This window comes from Drosophila sechellia, chromosome 2L (assembly GCF_004382195.2).
Source record: "Drosophila sechellia strain sech25 chromosome 2L, ASM438219v1, whole genome shotgun sequence".
Classification (NCBI taxonomy): Eukaryota; Metazoa; Arthropoda; class Insecta; order Diptera; family Drosophilidae; genus Drosophila; species Drosophila sechellia.
Genome location: NC_045949.1, coordinates 9,637,025 through 9,656,694, shown reverse-complemented (window position 1 = coordinate 9,656,694; position 19,670 = coordinate 9,637,025). Strand labels below are relative to the sequence as shown.

Sequence of the window (19,670 nt, the reverse complement as noted above, 5' to 3'; positions counted from 1 at the left end):
ACTCCACTCCATCGACCTTCTTCCACTTGCACCGCGCATAAATCTTGTGGCAAGGTGACACTGCGTGGCCTTGCAAACTGAATGGCGCCCGACACACAAAACCGCCCATTCGCCCATTTGCCCATCCGACACATTATTCAATTCCGCATCCGATTTTTCAATTTCCTTGCGAGCGTTTTCACGGCGCTTTAAGCAGGCCAAGAAATGGCAGCGGAATGTAAAAGTAAAAGCCAACTACCTACCCACCTACCTCCTACTCAAAGGAACACTCGGCTACAGGCATGGTTCTATCTATTATGTGGTATGGTATCTGTATCTGTATGTGTGTATGCCGTACATGCGGGAAATTCCCAGGCAGCGGACCATAAATTCACATGGAGATCGCCCTGAGCCAAACTTGGCCATATTTTTAGTTTTCACTGCTCGCTGAGCTCCGCAATTGCCAGAAAAGCGGGACGGAAAAAAAAGTTGTAAAAACAAAGAATCAGACGTGGCGGGGGCAGTGGGTGGAGTTGTGGGGCTGGAGCAGCAAAGAGACAAATATTCAAGTAGAAAAAAAAAATAGAATTGTCATGCAGAGAAGCCGCCAGGAGGCCGCACTTCAAATCCACCATCTTTTCCCCGGAGTCACTCGAGCACTCGTTGGAAAATACACACCAAAAGAGTGCAGAACTGGGAAAACAAAGCCCTCACCCGCTTCCCAAACGTTATACACAATATCTGTCTTTTTTTCTTTTTCTATTTTTTAAGTTGCATCGAGAGTTGAGAAGTCTGTGTTTTAGTGCTTTTTTTTCGTCTTTTTGGCTCCTCGGTCCGATGAAGTCTCATGTGCCCCTTTTGACAAAAATAACATCGTGCTGCTCGGGTCGTCGCGATTCAACTTAATTCACGTTGTTTGCTTCAAGTGCTCCACTGCCACTGCGTTCTGAATGCAAGGAATTAAGTTGACATCCGGTTCTGAAGAATTTTTGAATACCCATCACTAGAAACTCGATTTCTATTGCACTTGGTTTTCAAATTTTCGAGTTTCTAAAAGCTTGTTTTACTCTCTACAGTTTTGGTAGTTTGGTAGCTTGAATTTGAATAAATCCTTTAAAATTGTTCTATCCATTTAATTGTCATTATAACATATTATAACATCTAAAAAATTCTCAAAATATTTTTTAAGTCCCTAGTGTTATTAGTGGTAAAATCAAGCTAAAGTTCATTAAGAAAATTTAAGAATTTTCCCTTCAATTAGAACACTTAACACTTGAGTGGCTTTTAGTTTGTTGACGATACGAACAATTTTCCAGCCACATGAGCTCTTCAAAGCGCATGTGAAATATACAAAATATTTCGAATTAACATCATATTATGTGTTATTGAAAAGACATCACAATAGATGAAGCTCTGTTGATTCCAGCTTTTGATTGCTTCCTGTTGCAGGTCATTAAAAACGGATGAAACTCGCCACCGACCTCCGGCAACCTCTTCCATTTTCCGCACTCTTGTGTTCGGTAGTATCCTTTTGAAGGACCATTGTCTTCTTTGCGCCGAAAAGTTATTACTTAAGCATCGCCGGGGATGTTGGGGGGCGTGGGAAAACATCTTTGACTTTTGCGATATCTGTGCTTTATTTGTCCACCCACCCAACTCCCATCAGCCCACATTCCCGATTTCGTTTGAGATACTCCGACAGAGACTAATGAAGACGGCAGTTTACAGTTCGCTGTTCGGGGATAGGGGAGTCAAGATTGTTCGGCCAAAGACAAATATTTTCAATAAGCTGATATCCAGAGTGTGCACTGATTGGAAAATCAGCAGTTGAAAATTGCCGAGCGACGAACAACGGGACCGAAATACGCAATTTTTCAGCATTTCAGCCTTATTGCTTTCGATGCTTTTCGGCTGCCAGTTGGCAAACGCATAAATTGTGCGGAAATTCGAGTCTGGGCTGCAGCACCAGGACCAGCACCTTGACACTGTCAGCCGTTCCTGGCCATATATATGGCCGGTCATATATTTTATTTTAAGACATTTACGCATTTTCGTACATTTAAATGAAATAAATTTATGTAGGATTTGCGTGGCAAAGCTTGGACGAGCAATTTCAGCTTGAAATTGCTTAGGCTTTGCGCCCATTTCACTCCCTTCGTCATGGTTTTGTGAGACTGTGGCATTAGTCGGCCACAATGTCTTTGTTAATATCCCTGTTAATATCCTGAGAACTGCCGCAGAAGTTCTGGCAATAAGCAAACTTCTTTCATTTTCCATTGGCATTCTCCTAAGCCAACTTACAAACTTGCCACCAGCTGTTCCCTACTCTTCAGTTCAGTTCTGTTCCGTTCTGCCAGGTAAATCGGATAACTCAGACGATTCGAAACCAGACTTCCCCTTCTGACTGTGACTCTGAATTTGAATTTGAATCTGCATCTGAATCTGACTGTGACTTTGGTTCTGGTTAGGGCTTCCGGTTTCAATTGTTACCCGCTCACCGTGCGCAGCATAAAACTTTCAAGGTTGTAGCTGTATCTATAACTCAAACAGTACGTGTATCTGTATCTGCAACCGTATATGTATTTGTATCTGTGGTATCTGTTAGGCAGGACAAAGGCGATGCAAGTTGCAGTGCAAGGAAAACAAGTTTCAGTTACGCGCTCTGCACTTCCGTGGCGCCATCGATGGACTAACCTTGCTCCGCTTATGGCTTCCTTCTGGTGGATTAGAGGTGGACTCGTAGATATCTCATATATTGCAAAGGGATATATTTATACTGTAGCTAATCGCCTTTGTGGGTGGGTCTGGCAGAAATCCGCGCCCGCCCGTTGGGGCACCTGTAGGCAACAGCTTCGCCCACTCCCGGATCCGGTTGCTCCTCATTGTCATCCTTGAATGAGTCAGCGGTGCCGCCACAAAAGTTTGTAAATAAGTATTTTTTATACCGCCAATCCCGGCATCTCCGCCCCTCCAGCCCCTTGGAATCGTAAAAAAATACGGAAGCAGACTGGGAACTTAGTGCCTGCGCCTAAATAACCGTAAACAGCACTCGTGGGCCACCCGGAAAACCGGAGGGTAGATAATATCGGCGGCAGGGGATCGAAGCTGAGCAGAGCTGAGCAGAAACAAAACTTGATAAGCATAAATTCGCTGTAACTTAGCGCATTCAATTACAAAAACAAAAAGGAAAGTAAGAAAAATAAGTACAAAGTCGTGGGAAGTTGATGCTGGGAAAACAGGAAGATGAAATGGCGAGGGGGAGGGGTTTTTTTCAGATTTCAGGCTCGAGACTTGCAAGCTGCGCGCGGCGACTTACTTAAAAATGTCATAAAAGGGAAAAAAGTAGCAGGGGAGGACTTAAAAAGGACGAACGGCCGGAAGGCAGGAGGACAGAACGAGGACGCACCTTAGGCTAACTCCGCTGGCAATTCCACGCGGGAATTTCCATTCCATTCCCTTTACGACCGTGTATTGGCTTCCAACGTCTTTGTGCTAACGGGGAAATTCCTGACTTAATTTCAATCAGCTGCTGTCTCTTTTCACAATCGAAATATGTTTTCCAAATCACTTATACAGGCGCACTTTTTTTCGTTTTTAAACTTTGGAATAGCCATTATTTTGTTTTTTTTATTTGTATTTTTATTCACAAACTTTTATTAGCATACACACTACTCTTGGAACATTTTTAACTGCCTTTTTTGAAAGCTCTCAAAATAAGTCATTGATTTTTTTTAACAACTGGCCATAAATTTGACATACTTCTTATTTGCAGATAAACTGCTTGTTTGTCTATTTATGTGTTCATTTCAGAGTATCATTTAATAGTATTTCAATGGTGCGCACAAAGTGTGGACTTATTTAATATCTCATAAATATAGTCAAGCTACGAAATGAATCAACTAATTTGGCAATAATCGGATTACGTCAAACTAGCTATTTTGAGCCGAAGAGGCAACCGTAATGCTGATGGGAATGATTCCGGAAATAGTAAGCAATCCGCTGAGGGGCAACTAAAGTATCTTTTGGTGTATCTCCTTGCCGCAGAGCAGCGGTGGCGAAATTAAAATCGCTGGCGAGAGTTTTCCGCGGCTGTTTGCCAGACACTTGAATGCCTCGCTGCTCCAATACTTTCCTCCACTAAAAGCGTTTAAACGATGCAAAAAAAAAAAGACGAAGAAAAAACGAGAAAAGAGAAAGTCTGGGCGTTTTGATGGGGCGCCGCCGTTCGCACGATGCCCCATAAAAGGTAAAAAATAATTGTGCCCATGGCGACTGCAAAGCGAATTACAAACAGGCCACCCGAAGGCTCGACGTTCGAAAACCCAGCTCCCAACCCCAACCCCCCCCGTCCACCTATTATTTCACGCCCCCGCGAACAGCGTAATGTATGCAAAACAGTGGCGTAGGCGTAAGTTTGTCACAAAGGGGGCTTTAATGATTTAATCAAATGCTTAACTTATCGCATAACCTCAAATATGCGAATCGGTGATCTGCCAAATTTTTTGACAGCTAGAAACGATTTTATGTCACTTTTTTGTCACTTATGTCACCTACTTCTTTTAGTTAAGAACTTGTTCTGAGGCTACAGCAGAAATTATTCAAAAATAAAACGCTAAACGCAATAATGGTTTCCGTGCCCAGGAATATGCATTTTTCCAAATACCGAGTCAACACATGCTTCAGCGGAAGCTTAAGCCCCAAAATGCACCCCTGCGTACGCCTCTGGGGCGACAGGGGCGAAACGGCGGACAAAATGAAAGTGAATGTGAATATATATGGGAGTCAGGGGTCAGGGAGTAGGGAACGTGGGGCCCAATTGACTGACTTGGCTGGGCGGGCTTCTCTAGTTGCCAACCCGCCGGCAGGAGCGGCAAAAGTCTGTCGGGAAAACAGACAGAACAGAAAGGAAAACATGCAAATTTTCCTGGTTTGTGTGCGAAGGGGCCATTCGTGGGGGGGTTCGGTGTGGAAGTTGGCTGGCCCACAGCGAATTTTACTTTGTTGTTCGTCGAGATATTTGCATAGCCTACGCTAGGGCGCCCAGGATCCCCAGGATACCCAGTTTTCAGCAGCCGTTGTCTCCATGGTGACATTAGCAACGTGAGCTGAGGTTTCCATGGGTGTGGGCGGGCGTAGTGGGTGGGACAGCCAGGTGGGTCCTGCTGCTGGTCCAGAAATCCCTTTTCGCTGGACTCCTCCCTTTTGCCCACCTAAGCTGGCATTGAGTTGAGTTATTCCCGAGCATAATGAATTAAAATCTGGAATCGAGACTCGCAATTTCAAGGATATTCGGGGATGCGCATGTTTGTTCCCGTTTCTTTTTCCACTCAATTCCTGGAAAATGCGAGAGCGGAAAACTCCCGAGAGAGAGAGAGACGGACTGAGAGAGAGCGAAAGGGAAAGCGATTGCGTGGGTGCCTGGCTCTTTCACTCAAAGTCCAAGTCGCAGCCAGTTTCATTCAATAGATTTATCTCTCTACATATACACATGTACCAATTATCCTGACCGTATATGTGAAAATATCCATATGTATCGGTGTGTCCTCGTTGGCAGACAGCATCAAGTGTGTATTTTCTTTTTTAACCCATAGACAGACAGTTGAATTTTTGATGCGAGTCCTGTCTGCAGTAAATGGAGGCGTGATAGAAAGGCGCAGGAAGTGCGCCCAAAATCCATTTCCCATTCTCACACACACACGCCTGTCAACAGATGCAAGCTTTATGGCATTAAAGTGCTTAACTGTGTTGCGGCACGGAGGAACTATTGAGATCAAAACGGTGGTCTTTTAATTAGGAGAGACACAAATGCACTGTGCGAAAATTATTGTTAATTTTTAGAAAAATTGAGGCTGCATTGGACTTTTTTTATTCGTGCAAGAAGATTTATCTGGCTCACATTATTCATAAAAGATTCTATTTGCAAATTCCATTTTTAGCCAAACCTTTTGAACTAAAGGCAGTTTTTCGCTGTGCATAAATTGGGAAAAATTTGGGCATTGTGACGAGTGCGAGGTACATAGTAGACAACGATAAAGGTCGAGATTCGTGGCACAATTGTCATGGCATCCCGCAAGCATGTCAAGGATGTCGACGCCATCTCATCGCTGGCCGTGTCCTCAGGTTGTTATTGCAGGTGCATCCAGCAGTTAGCAGCCCCGCCGCACTTCATCCTTCGCCCTTCCGCCCCAGCTAAAAGCCAAATGGCGGTTGTCGCATCAGCCGCTCGTTAGTCAGGCGGGGATTGCCGGCAGCTTAGAGGAGCATCATCTAATCGACATTGACGTGGCAGCGCAGATGCAGGAGCAGAAGCAGGAGCGTCTGCTGCCGACATCGTCCTGACTAAGTGCCGAACAATGAGACCATGGAATGTGCCCACCCCCAGGTTGCATTGTTCCTCCGCCATGACGCCTACTTGGCATTCATGTGGGAGCCTGCAAGGATTCAGAATGGGTTCTCTCCTTCACTCATCGCCGAAATAAAAGGGCCACCAAGGCAGTAAGTGATATCGGGCACCAGCTGAGCAGTACATATTTTAAAATATGCAGATAGGAGTCACTTTTGAGGCAGATATCTCCTCCACCAGATGTAGAGATATCTATCTATATATCAGGACTCAAAAAAGGCTGTATATATACTTCATATTTATCTATTTAATTTGTTTTTGTTTCAGATAGTTTATTTTTTCATTGCTTGTGCATTCTAACGTTCATTTTATCGCACTTCTTTTTCCAAACTGTGTCACATCTTAACAAACGAGCTGCCTGCTCCTGACTTTGGCCATCAGTCTTCCAGCCTTACAGTATATATATGGAACATATATGTTTTGCACTATTCCTGCGCCCGCTGTCTGGATTTGCGGTTTGATTTATAGTTTTCCACTGAGATATGTGGGTCTCCGCTGCCTTTGTGTACTTCTTCGTGGCAATAGATAGCGACATTGTCCATTAGGAAAATAGACGTTGGAACAGTGAGTCCACACAGAAACTCACCCACACACGCATTTCAACACGCGCTGCATGCATGTGTTGCTCTGCGGCGCACCTTGGCCCCTTAATGTATGCAATAAAGCTCAAGTGTAGACCGTCCTTAATCCCACCACCACCCACCGCCCACAATTCACTATCCAGTTTTCCCTTCTCCCCAACGGGCTGCTCTTCTCGTTCGTTTCGGTTTTGGCCCGGCTAAGCCCGAGTTTTTCGCAACACAAAAGCAAAATGTATGGAAGATCCATCGAGGAAACATAAGGTGTATTTTAATTTAAAAAACACAAGCATATGTTAATGCAAAATAACAGACTCAAGAATTCAAAAATGTTTATCGATCTTAATCTCTAAAAATACATTTTATATCTTAAGCACAGCTTTTTTCATAATACTGATATATTTAAAAAAAAGCATATTTATAAATGGAACTGTTATGTGCATTAGAATGTCCCCAGTTTTTTCCAGTGTGACTAACCTTCACTTTCACTCTCACACGCACGCACACATACGTGCGTGGCACATTGTTGCATTTCACGTACGTGGCATTGTTGTTTTCACCTTCTCCTCTCTCTTTCACTAAACAAAGCTGTTGCAATGTGCAAAATGCTGCTGTTGAAAAGTCCTTGTTGTAATTACGTTTTGTTTTACTCGTGTTGAGGTTTTTTGTACTCTCACGACGACCTTTTTATTCGACTCCTCGCTCCCTCTCTCTCGCTCTAGCTCTTTCTCTATCTCTACCTCGCCCTCGGCCTTTCTCCGCTTTCTCTATTCCTCGTAGTTGTTTATGCAAGTGACACGTGGAGGGGGTTAGGCGAAGGGGCTGTGAGTTTGGGGATCCATGAAATTCATGCGTGATTTTTATTGTCGTGTTGTGTGCACATAAAATCATGTTTATGCATGTCCCACTCGTGCTCTGTCTCGCTCTGGCGGGGAATAGCAACAAGTTACAGTTACAAGCTATGTGCTACATGCTACATGCCTCGTATGGCATGTCAATGCCACGCCCCGAATGTGTGGTGTCCTGTAAAATTGTGAACTTTATTGAATTGCAAGCATTTTATTGTGTGTACAATTTATCGTTTCGATTATTTAACGAAAAAGGTGAGGTCGGTAATTGGGAAGAAATGGGGACAGGTGGCACGCAAAGTGAGACAAATAGAGTTGACCCATTTGAATAATTTGCATACAGTCGAGCATCGGTATGATCAACTGTACGCAATATATAGATTTTAAGAACATTTTTTCTAAAAATCTCAAGACAAATGAATAAGGAAGAGGATATTAAATCCACTATACAAATTACCCACGATTAATAATAATATATAAAGTATTTAAAATAGCAAACCATAATATATGCTCTAGTTCAACAAATTGATGTTCCACTGTACGTTACCATGGCGATGGGACCTTGACTGAACGCTGAACAAGTAGTTGGAAACGAAGAGAATATTCCGCCCTAACCGCATTGACTTTGACATTTATCGTCCCGGATCGGAGAAACCTCCAATGTCCAAGGATGGGTGTGGGTGTGGGTCGCAGGATTTGGCCAAGAGTGGGTGCCTGTGGGTGGTGCACTGTGTCTGTATGCTGTGCGTGTGGAATAAACGTGGGGCAGGTGAAGCGATATTGACAGATTGGAATTGATTGTAATCTACGATGAGATGAATGGGCCTGCGGAATCGAATCGAATGGAATGGAATCGCAATGCTTGAGGGGATTCGGACAAGTGGAGGGACTTCGAATGGCTGCGAGCTGAACAAAAAGTGGCGGGGTTCTGCTAATTAACATTTAATTATAGTAGTTCAACCCCCCGGTGGTCGAATGGATGGCAAGGGAGGGAAAATGGGTCAAGGTCGAATTGGGTCAACTAAAAGAGCCTGCCCAATTGGGTTGTTTGCTATTTTAAGTGTGTCTATCTGTTGCACTCTTGCGCTCTCGCTCCTTATCCTTTCAGTGTCCTTCAGCCGGGCCAATGGCAGTTACATTCACTTTTACAGTTACAGCTGCCGTTGCAACTGCGCTTACCGTTAGTTTGTTAGCTTACAACTAAAAGCTCTTTTTAAGTCGGTTAAAAGGAGAGAGCGTCGGAGTGTGCAAAAAATGTTGAAGAGAGAGAACGTGAATTTAATGGCTGGGAAAATTAGTTCTTTGAAGGACTCAGACGAGCTTAAGCGAGCTCTGGAAAATTGCATTTTTATTTACTGATATTCTCGGCGGGGTTTCCGTGCAGAGGTTCGCACAACTGTTTGTCGTCAAAAGCCGAGGCACAAACAAAATTATACCCTCCACTATCCCATTTCAATTGCAATCAGGACAGAGAGAATATCGCTTGTTCTGCGCTACGCCCACCTGGTTGGGGTTTTCCCTTTTAGTTTTTTTGTGTTCTTATGCCCACCGGTGAAATACCATCAATATTATGAGATTTCGCCTGCCTATAAGATAGTTTTACCACCTCCCACGCATCCGTCACACAAGTTGATGACTTACTTCGAGCGAAAGTGAAGGAAAATATTGCAAATGTAATATGATTGGTGATGGTGCTGGAAAAACGGCAAAAGGGGGTCTTATGTTTGCAAGAGAGAGAGAGAGTGGGTGGTAGTGGGAGGAAAGTGGAAGGCGGAACAGCAATTCGACGTTTTCGCAGCTCCCATTCAAACTGGATTCGACAGTATACAAAGTGGAAATAAAAAACTGGGTACAATTGCGGAAAGTGCTAAAGATCGAATCAAGAATACTCTATAAAAAACAAATATTAATTTAAATTTATTTTAGTGCTTACTAAATAATTTCTTACTAATTGAAGTTAATAATTGCATTACAAATGCTTCTATCTTTTTATTTTATAATATATCTTTTTAAATTATTATTTTCTAAATTTTTAATAATATACATATACTATTAATAATGAAATTTCTGATGCCTTGAAACTTTTTAAAGACCCCTTCATTTTAAGGACTCTAAAGACAGTGTATTTTCCTGTGTAATTCCTTTGATAATAATTGCATATACCAGGGAAACACTGCGGCGGCGAGTGGTAAAATACTTTTCGCCCAACTTGGCCCAGCGCACGCCCACTCCGCCCCCTGTCAGAGTCTCAATGTCTAGCTGCATACGTGTAGGTGTGTGTGTGTGTGTGTGGGTAGGCGTTAAGGCCCCTCTGTTTGTGTGCGTGTGTGTGTTTGTTGGCAATTTCCGCTCCTACATTTCCGTTCGTTTTGTCACGTAGTTTATGAATGAATTTAACTGCTGTCGGTGGTGCCGATGACGGCGACATGAGCTGAAGGGGACCGAAAAAAGGGTACGAGCTAGAGCAGTCATAAAGCTTGTTGATATGTTTTAATGAGCACTTTTTACATGCACATGAATCGCTCTCACCGTGTGTATGTGTTTGTGTGAGTGTGTGTCTGTGTGGGGAACTAAAAAGCTTGCAACATGCCCAACCAACTGAATGGCACTCATCGTGCATTTAAAGGGCGGCACTCTGCCTCCGAATGAAGCTCCCCTGCAAATTGCTGGCTTGCAACTTAGGCTTGCTCACTTGCCACTGAAATACAGCCATGCCATTTGCCCTTCTCGTTACCCGAAATAAAACCCCTTAGCTTATGACAAAAGATTTGGCCGAAAAAACTTTTTTAATTACATTTTTCATTTCCTCCGCGCGCGCTCCTCATTACGTATACGCATATGTGGCCCGATCGAATGGGTTGAATATTGGGGGCAATGGGCTTCAGCATTTTCTGACAGCCTTCGCAGCCAATAAAAATGACCAAAAACTTGCCTTATTGGCATCTGAACCTAACTAGCGCCGTAATATCCTTTAAAGTTTCCTCGGAGATTTTTCCTCTTTTTGCAATGATTTAGCGTTTGCCCTGTCACTCATGAGTTTTCCCTGCCCTCCACTTTCATCCTTGTTGTGTGGTCCTTTGTAGATGGGTGACTAACTGCCGGACTGTTGCGACAGCTCTTGGCTATTCCTTGTAGTTTTGGACCATCGATGGACAATGGCGGACAACGAAGTCGAGGCAACAAAGCTGTCAATAACAAGTGTGGCCAATATGCTACTGAAGATGCCCAAACTGGGGCAACAACTTGGAGGGCCTTATTATGTGTTTAAACTCAAGATACACAAGAGTATTTGAAATACTTACTTATGTGTTTATGACAGCTGATTGGTTTTTCTTTATAAAACTACTTCGAAATCTTTGATTACTTAATGCTGCTATTTATCAAATCATATTACCATATGATGTGATTTTTTATTTTTTGAAATGGTTTTTAAAAACTTTATTCTTTCCATCACATTTTCCATTCAGCATCCATTGCCGCACTTGATGTTGTGCTGGCTTAGTTCGTTATTGCTTAGTTTTTGCTGGTCCTTTTGAGACATGTCTCATCAGAAAAAAAATCCATCGACAACTTGTTAGATGTTAGAAAAACTGTTGTGGCTGCCGTTTTCGGAGCTAAGATACAGAAATGGACATGCTGAGTGGGGGAACTAGGAACATGGTCAACGGCAAAACGATTTATGCTCCAGTACACAACGGCTAAAAAGAAAAAGAGTCTAATTAATTCGCATATAAAAACATGTTCAAAAAAGTTGCAAAAATAATACTTAATTGTAATTTAATCCTCGCAGACAGCATTGTGATGTTCACAGAATATTTAACAATTTATTTACTAGTTTTAAAATGTATTACTTTACAACATAAAATTGTAAATGGAATCAAGATATTTATACGCACATGTCAGATTTAAACATTAATTGGGTCTAGATATTTCATCGTTTGTTTGATTCAAGGCCATTTTATTTTCAGTGCCATTTGCGCTCAGTCTCATTTTCCTGGCCCTTTTGTACGGCTCGTTTTTCGCCTGCTGTCCGGCCGTAAGTTCTGGGATACATTCGGTTTGATTTCTCCTTGGTCCTGCCCTGCTCCTGTCCTGCTCCTGTCCGGCTCGTGGCTCCGATTCACGTAGTCGGTCCAAAGGCATTTTACTTATGAGTGTCATGCGTTGCAAATCTCTGCTCAACTCGCAAGATACATTGCCGAGTAGTCGGACAAATACAGATACACATATACACGGGAACGGGCACAGCAAACAGGGATTGAAAGATACAAGATACACAAGAGATATATATATTTTTTCCTCGACACACACATGCACACAAAACTGAACGCCGATAAAGCTCCTGGTTGGCAGGATTGGGTGGACTTTTTGGTGGTGTAGTGTCCTGCTCAATGCATGTCAATTTGTGGTTCCTTTATCCGGATTTCTACCCATTTATTCATTTCCCCTCGGCTTCTCGGTTGAAACCGTGAAAATCGCTTATGGCCGATAGCCGATCAAAGTCCAAGGAATTTACAATATTTATGTGATTTGAATGCGGGCTTGGATTTTCCCAGCCAACGATCATGCGGGCCAGTTAAGGTCTCCTTGCTTTGTAATGAATTTTCAGCAGTCTTTGCATCCAAAAACTTAAGGCACCCACAGCAAGACAAACTGTGAGTAAGACGAGAACAAGTTACCAAATTTATTTGCGTTTATCTTTGTGCCAAAGTTTTTGGTTAACGTGTTTGCCATTGTCAACAACTTTGTTGTGGTGCCATGCACCACGCAATCCCAGTCCCCCATTTCCTTTTCCATCCCCAAAACCCAACCCAATCCCAAACCCATCTTGCAATTGCTTTTGCCAAGTTTTTGGGGCAAATTGTTTGTTTTGTTCGGCGCGTGCACTTTTTTCCGAGTTTTCGGGTTTTTGCTGTCGTTTTCCGTAGGTCTCTTTGCTTTCGGTGTCTCTGTGTGAAGGTATATACATACATATATATATATGTGGGTGTGCTTACAATGCCACGCGCCCTGGCCTGCCTCGCATCGTCTCACCCCTCAGCCAGCACCAATATTTGACTTGTTGTATTGCCGTTTCAAAGCGTCGAATTTTCGCATTTTATTGTATTTCGTTTGGTCTCAGTTCGGCATTTAAGTCAAGCGTTAAATGTTTTTCCATGCTCCATTTTCTACGGGTCTATCTATGTATGCGTGTGTATCTATGCACTGGCAAACTAACACAGATACAGGTACAGATACCCATATCCGAATCTATGCTCTGTGGCTTTTGTATTTCCAATTTGCCAGCACAAACAGAGAGCAATTGTGAAACGCATTTAAATGACGCCCCAAAAATATTCTCAGTTTATTTGCATATTGTGCTTTGATTGCCCCGAAAATCGAATATAATTTCAATTCTTCTGTTGACCAGGCTTAAAATAGCTACTATTTAATTGATTGCAACTGCACAGTAAAGGGGCCAGCAACTGAGAGTCGAACAGTTGACAAATGGAATTTGGTATGCAAAGTAATGTGATAGTCCAAGTGTGGCAAGCTCTCGATTGGCAATAATTTGAAAGGTTTTATAAATAATGGAATCACTGATGTGCTGCTTCGTTTTTAAACTGAATAACTAAGTAATCGAATCGAACGCCGTTTATTCGAGCGTAAAATGCTTCGATTTTTGAAAGGAAACTCGTCCAAATTAGTCAATAAATAAATAATTTTGTTGGATTTATTTTGCCAAAATAGTCAATTTTTGAAAAAGCCTTGAGGTTCAGACATTTTAATAATTATGTTATAAAAAACGGAATGATTAATTAGTTTATAATATTTAAATGTTGAATGGAACTATATTGAAATAGTCAATAAATTGAAAATGCAAAACTGAGAATTTTAATAATTACATTTCAGATGCAAGCCAAAGTTTAATATCTTGCTTCACCTTTAAAGTAACAAAATAATTGAATTTTGAAACTCACACACAGTTATGATTGTTGAAGCTATTTTTCTAATTTAATTAAGAGATATTGCTTTTCGCAAAGGATTAAAGCCCTACCAACTTCGATGCAAAGCTATTTTCCACACAATTGCATGAGCATATTCTCCATGTCCGATTTCCGAGCTCTCTGCCGGATAATCGAGCATTTACCATTTGGGAAGTGAACCATCTGGTAGACTCCTCTGTGCCGCTGTCTCTTTATCTGCCATTCCATTCGCCCATTCACACTGCGATATTGCCCCATAAATGTTAACTGTATTACCCGAACACACACACACACACTCACACATACCCATACACATGCACTCAAAAGTAGAGTTCACTTGCCCTTGTATTTAATCAGCTTTCGTTTTACCTTTCCTTTACTTACTGGTAAGTGCTCATATCCTTTCGCTGTCAACTTTAAACTGCAATTTGCGGCACAAGGCGGAAGGGAAGTAAAAAAAAAGAAGCAGGTCGCAAGGTATGAGCTCTAAAAAGAGTCCCCACGCACGCTCCTCCATATGTGAAAGTAATAAAAAAGGGAACCTTGACATAAACCTTAGAGATATGGGCAAAAAGTATGCACATCTAACAATAACTGAGCGGAGACGGAGAGTTTTTATGGGGATTCCCTTTATCTATGATTAGTCATTATGAATGCGTTGACAGACGTGTTAAATTTCAATTTAATCTCTTAATAATCTTAATAATCAGAAGGAAAGGAACTGAACTCACATGATATGGTATCAATTTTCAATTTCATTTATAAAAAATCTTGATAATCAATATCAAAGCAAATTCTGAATTCAATTCTTTTGTTTTGATATTTATTATGAAGAATTTTAACACTATCATCAGTCAAGTCGGATGCAATTAATAGTTATTATGTAATGACCATGTTTGGAATATGAAATATCATGAGAGGTTTCCAGAACTTTCAATCATGAATACATTTCGAGAAAATCAACCCGACTCACCGACTCACAAACAATGTGCTTAACCCCTTTGCCAGGGGATTCTTTTTGGGTATTGTGTTGACTTTTTGATTATTTGGCTTTTAGTTGATTATAAAGATGAAGACGAAGGCGGGCGAAAGGAAGATTCATATTCATCGAGGGCGACACACTCGACACAATGGATTCTGCCCCAACTGGAGGCCAGTACAAAAGGCTCGGGTTATCCACGAGAAACGGCTAACGGAACCGTGACAAAGGGGAAGATCTTCTGCAAAGTACAGACTCCCACATCGCACATGTGTATCCTGGTCCTCCACTATCGAAATGAGCTTTAAGTTCGCCTCGTTTCGTGTCATAAAAGGGAAGAGCGCTGGACAAGGAAGCACAGCTGGGTTAAGAATGGCTTTTGGTTTGGATTCGGTTTTTGCCCCTGGTCGAGAATCAATTTAACGCACGCACGGGTCTGTTTGCCTGAATCGGAAACAATGGGGCAATGAGCCTTGTCTTGTGCAACCCTTTAATCGCGTCGTTATCGTAATCGTCTTGTTTCAAAAAGCTTTAAACTTAAACAAGTGTAGAGTAGTTCGTAGAAGTGAAGTGAATTTCGAAACTTAAGTTGCATTCTAGCACGCAAACAAGTTGACTAATCTACTGAGGGAGTACAAATTGTTCATCTTTATGCTGTTCTGCTCAGTTTACTCAACATAAATGCTTTAATATAAATTAGAATCTTAAAGCGAATTGAACACATCCATTAATTCAGCTAATCTCTCAGAAGTTGAAGCTAAAAGCTACTTTTAAAGATATCTTGCAACTAAATGAATTACTCAAAAATGGACTTGGAAAAGTCGGAATTGGGGAAAGTTCGCCCGCGGTTGGAAAGTTGATTTAATGGCAAATTAAGATAAGTAAATTGGTGCCTTGTACATGGGCTTTAATTGAAAGCTAATTTGCTTGAGCAACCCTCTCGCAGCTTGGGTGCCGCATTTTTGAAAATCATTTCTTGGCAAATGGCTGCCTGGCTGCCACACGCAGACTAACCTCCGACATCCGTGCCCCCAACTTCCGGTGGACCCCATCCACCGTGCTAAAGCTAAACAAGAACAACAACTGCCTAAGACACTTGCGATTTTAGCTTTCAGTTTGACTTTTTTCTCGACACCGAATTGGGTTAAGCGGCATGTGGTGTATGTATGTAGATGTGTGTGTGTGTGTGTGTTAGCCAGCTTTCGTGTACATGTACATATCTGTTTGTGTGCGCTCTTATCCCGGGCTAACTGAAACTCAATTGGATGTAGCTCGTGCCCTTGTCCCAAACTTAAACGCCGAAATGAGCAACTTTTCTGTATGTATGCGTGTGTATGAGTGCCCGGGAACAGCGGCAACAACAAATAAAATTCACATAAATTATATATATTTCGTGCTGTCGCTGGTTTTGTTGTCAGCCATTACGTTACGCTACGTTACGCCGAGCGGCTTTTGTTACCTGTTTTCATTTCGGTTTCAGTTCTCTGCCTTAGTCCTGCATTTAAATTAAGTCTAAATGTCGACAAAAGGCCATAATTGTTGTAGCAGTGGTTGTTTCGCCCGAATGCCGAAGTTGTCACAGTGAACAAGACAACAGGTTTCGAGCGAATAAAGCGCATACATTATAGTTGGTTCGGAGTGTTTTTTATAATATTATTTTTGGGTGAGTGAAGTCTGAGCAAAAGAGCTTAACATCTTGCAGCTGCGGCATAGGCACTTGGAAAAAATATTTCAAAACAAATTAAGGTAAAAAGTAAAAATCAGGTTACTACTTGTTTCGCAAGCTTTCGGATATATCATACAGCTTTTATTTTAAATTATTAAAATAACATATAATGTTTTCCCTTTAACCAACCAACACAAAACATGTGTGCAGAGTGCACACCTCTACACATTCCACCTGGATAGTTGATATTGACATTTTCATCGTTTGCCGTGGCTGCGTGGCCATATTTATTTTCAATTTAACTTTAATGCTCGCGTGCTGCAAGCAAACAAGTCGGCTATAAGCGGGCTGATCAGGGGCCGCACTTCGAGAGCTTGTTGCATGCCCCGCTCGCATTTGTCCGAGGCAAGTAATTTATGGCCCCGGCAGCTGAGGAAGTCGGCAGTAAAGTTAATGCGCTCAGTCCCAAAACGAAGCTGAAAACAAATCGTTTCGATCTGGACCCTCATCATAATTGAATGGCTCTAAAAACAAAATGCTGCCAAAACTTTATAATGGAATAGGGACATCCGCTGTCCGTTTGGCCATTTTGTTGGTTCGGAATCGATACAAAAGCTGTACCACAACATCCACTCTCATTTCATTTGGATTATGTACATGATAAATTACCATATGAATTTGTATTTGCAGTACGGTGTAGTGCGGTTCACAACATTTTCGTATTGTATTATTGGAGCACAAAAAGGGGTAACAAAATGCTGGAATGCTTAGCGCTGATGTACACTTTAAAGTTTTAGTATCCTTTCTTAATTAATGAACGGTTGTATTCAAATAAAAACTCTTAATGTTTTAAGTGGAAAGTTTGCAGAGTCCGCACACATACGTTTCTAACTAAACGCATTAAATTAATTCAAAATCCCATGCATAAATCCCACAACAACAACTCTCAACATGCTTGTCCACTTGTTGCTTCTTCTTCTTCTTTCGAGCGCAACCGGAAGTGCACAAATGATTGCATACCTCCAGGGGCTAACTCATCAGGTGGCTGCAATAAAAATGTATTGCCTACTTATTCGGGCCAAGCAGGTACTTGTTCACTTTAAACTAATTGCTTGACGCTTTCAGAGGACATAGAGCACGAGGCTAAAATTGCACTACCTCTAGACTTGCACAAAATGCCAACAATTATTTAACTGGGTTCTTTACATGATTTATAAATATTTTACGACTTTCATGTCACAATTTGTTTGCGACCGAAGCGCCCGAAAATTGTTCATTTAAATTTTAATTGCTTTATAAATGCTAAAAAGTCCTTGAACTTTTTGCGTAAGAGTGAAAGTGCTTCAGCTTTCGGACGGGCTCAGGTCAGGCAGGCAGGCCACGCCCACTGCCACGCGCCCACGCTCTCCTCTCATAAAATATGATAAAGCTGCCCTTGGACCCGGCAAGTAGCAAAGTGCGAGCATTTCGCTAGTTTGAAGCATTTTCGAAATGAAAAATTCTCAGCCCACCTCCCCGCTTTTCACCGTATATAGCATATATATATATATATATATATTAATAAAATGTTCACGCTCAACTTTGGCAACTTGGGCCGAGAAGACAAACAGAAACAACAATGAGCGGCAGCAGTGGGCTATTTAGTTGCAATTGTTGCTGCTCTCGTTGTTGCTCCCTTTGTTGTTGTTTGGATGTAGTAGCTGCAGGGGAAAGCAGCACAGGAAGGACAACGACAACCCGTCGCTGCTGTCAGCGGAAGGACGAAGGACGAGGGGCGGGAAATGGCCGTCGGTAGGCGAACGGCTGCAGACTACGGAAAACAATAGATGTGAGCCAACATTCGTGTATTTGTGAGACAGGCGGGGGGCCAGCATGTGTGGGGTTGTTGTACATATATAATGAGTTATGCGAAATGATGTCCGTTAGGTATACTTGAGAAATTTTTAAGTGTCTTCTCGCACTTTGCACACGTTTTCCTCTCGGGACTCGGTCGCTTCCGGTGTGTAAGGGATGGGCGTAACCTCATGCATTAAGGGAGTAGATTATTATAATTTCGATTAAAATTACTGTTGACAGATGGCCAGGCTGGCCATTATCCTTTCTGGATCCTTAACAGAGTACCCCCGTCTTCGTGCCGGGAATTTTCACAATTCTGCACTTTTGTATCCTACTTTGCCAACCCCTTCTTGATGATGTTCTTGTTTTGCCATGCCGTTTGCTTTCATTGTTTGTCGTCGGAGGCAAGGAAAGAAAAGGCCAGGATGTTGCCGGCTGCTCCTTTCCAGCCTGCTGGCAGTTTGTATTTAATGAATGAGCAGCTAAACATGTACATCCTCGCACCGCTTCGTGTTGCCAGCTAAAGTGGCAATTAGAAAGTTGCCTCAAAACAATGGGACCTTCATCTCTTAGTTGGTCATCTCGTTCTCGAGTCCTCGGGAGTCCTTCAAGGTGATTTTTGCGCCAAATGCATGCGCCTACGCCAAATTAGCCTTGGCGCTGCACCCCTCCAGTGTGTGTCAACATTAATTATGCATTGGGCTTGGGAGTAAGTGCCTTGCACGGTGTTGCATTTGCCACTGCACTGCCACTGCCCCAATGCCACCGAATCCACACGAAAGGGAAAAGGTCAGCGAGCAGCGAGCAGCGGAATACAAATTGTGGTGAGCACACCCTGAATAATTTGCTGTACTGGGAAATTGCTCTAATTTATTTAAAAATGCTAAGTAATGCCATTGGTTTTCTTATTTCCAAGCAGTTGTTACTGTTTTTTCAATAGTTGGAAGCCAAAAAAGTTCTTAGACTTTATTTTCAATTCCTTGTTGAACTTAAGCACTTATTTACCCACAAAATGTTGTACAATATTTTTTAGCTATTTACCAACATCTTAATAAAGAATTTTACTTAATAATGCATTTAAAAAAGTCAACTCGTATTCCATTGTGGTTTTTATGCCTTCGCTGAAACCTTGAAATTCCGGCACTGAGGTGTGGGAAACTCCTGAGTGGAGAAAACTCGATTCGGTTTCTGTCGCCAATTTCTTATGCTTATGTTTTCCAGAAGAAAAGTGAAGAGAGAGTGGGTAGAATGGGTGAAATGGAGTTGTGGCTTATAGAGGGATTGGTGTGCCACGACTCCTTCCACCATTCGCAGCTCTTTTATTATGTGTATTTTTTATTGTATTATTCCTTTGTTGGTTTTGGCTTTGGTTTTTCAACTTCGTTTTACGCTTCAGCGGCATAAATATATAAATT

The 19,670-nt window shown here is 42.1% G+C and overlaps 1 protein-coding gene across 5 annotated transcripts in view; it reads left to right on the top strand.

Annotated features, from left to right (window-relative positions):
* The window catches only part of LOC6611860 (acetylcholine receptor subunit alpha-type acr-16), a 90,958-nt gene that overhangs the window by 16,850 nt on the left and 54,438 nt on the right, over nt 1-19,670 (top strand). The gene's annotated exons all lie outside the window — the stretch shown is intronic.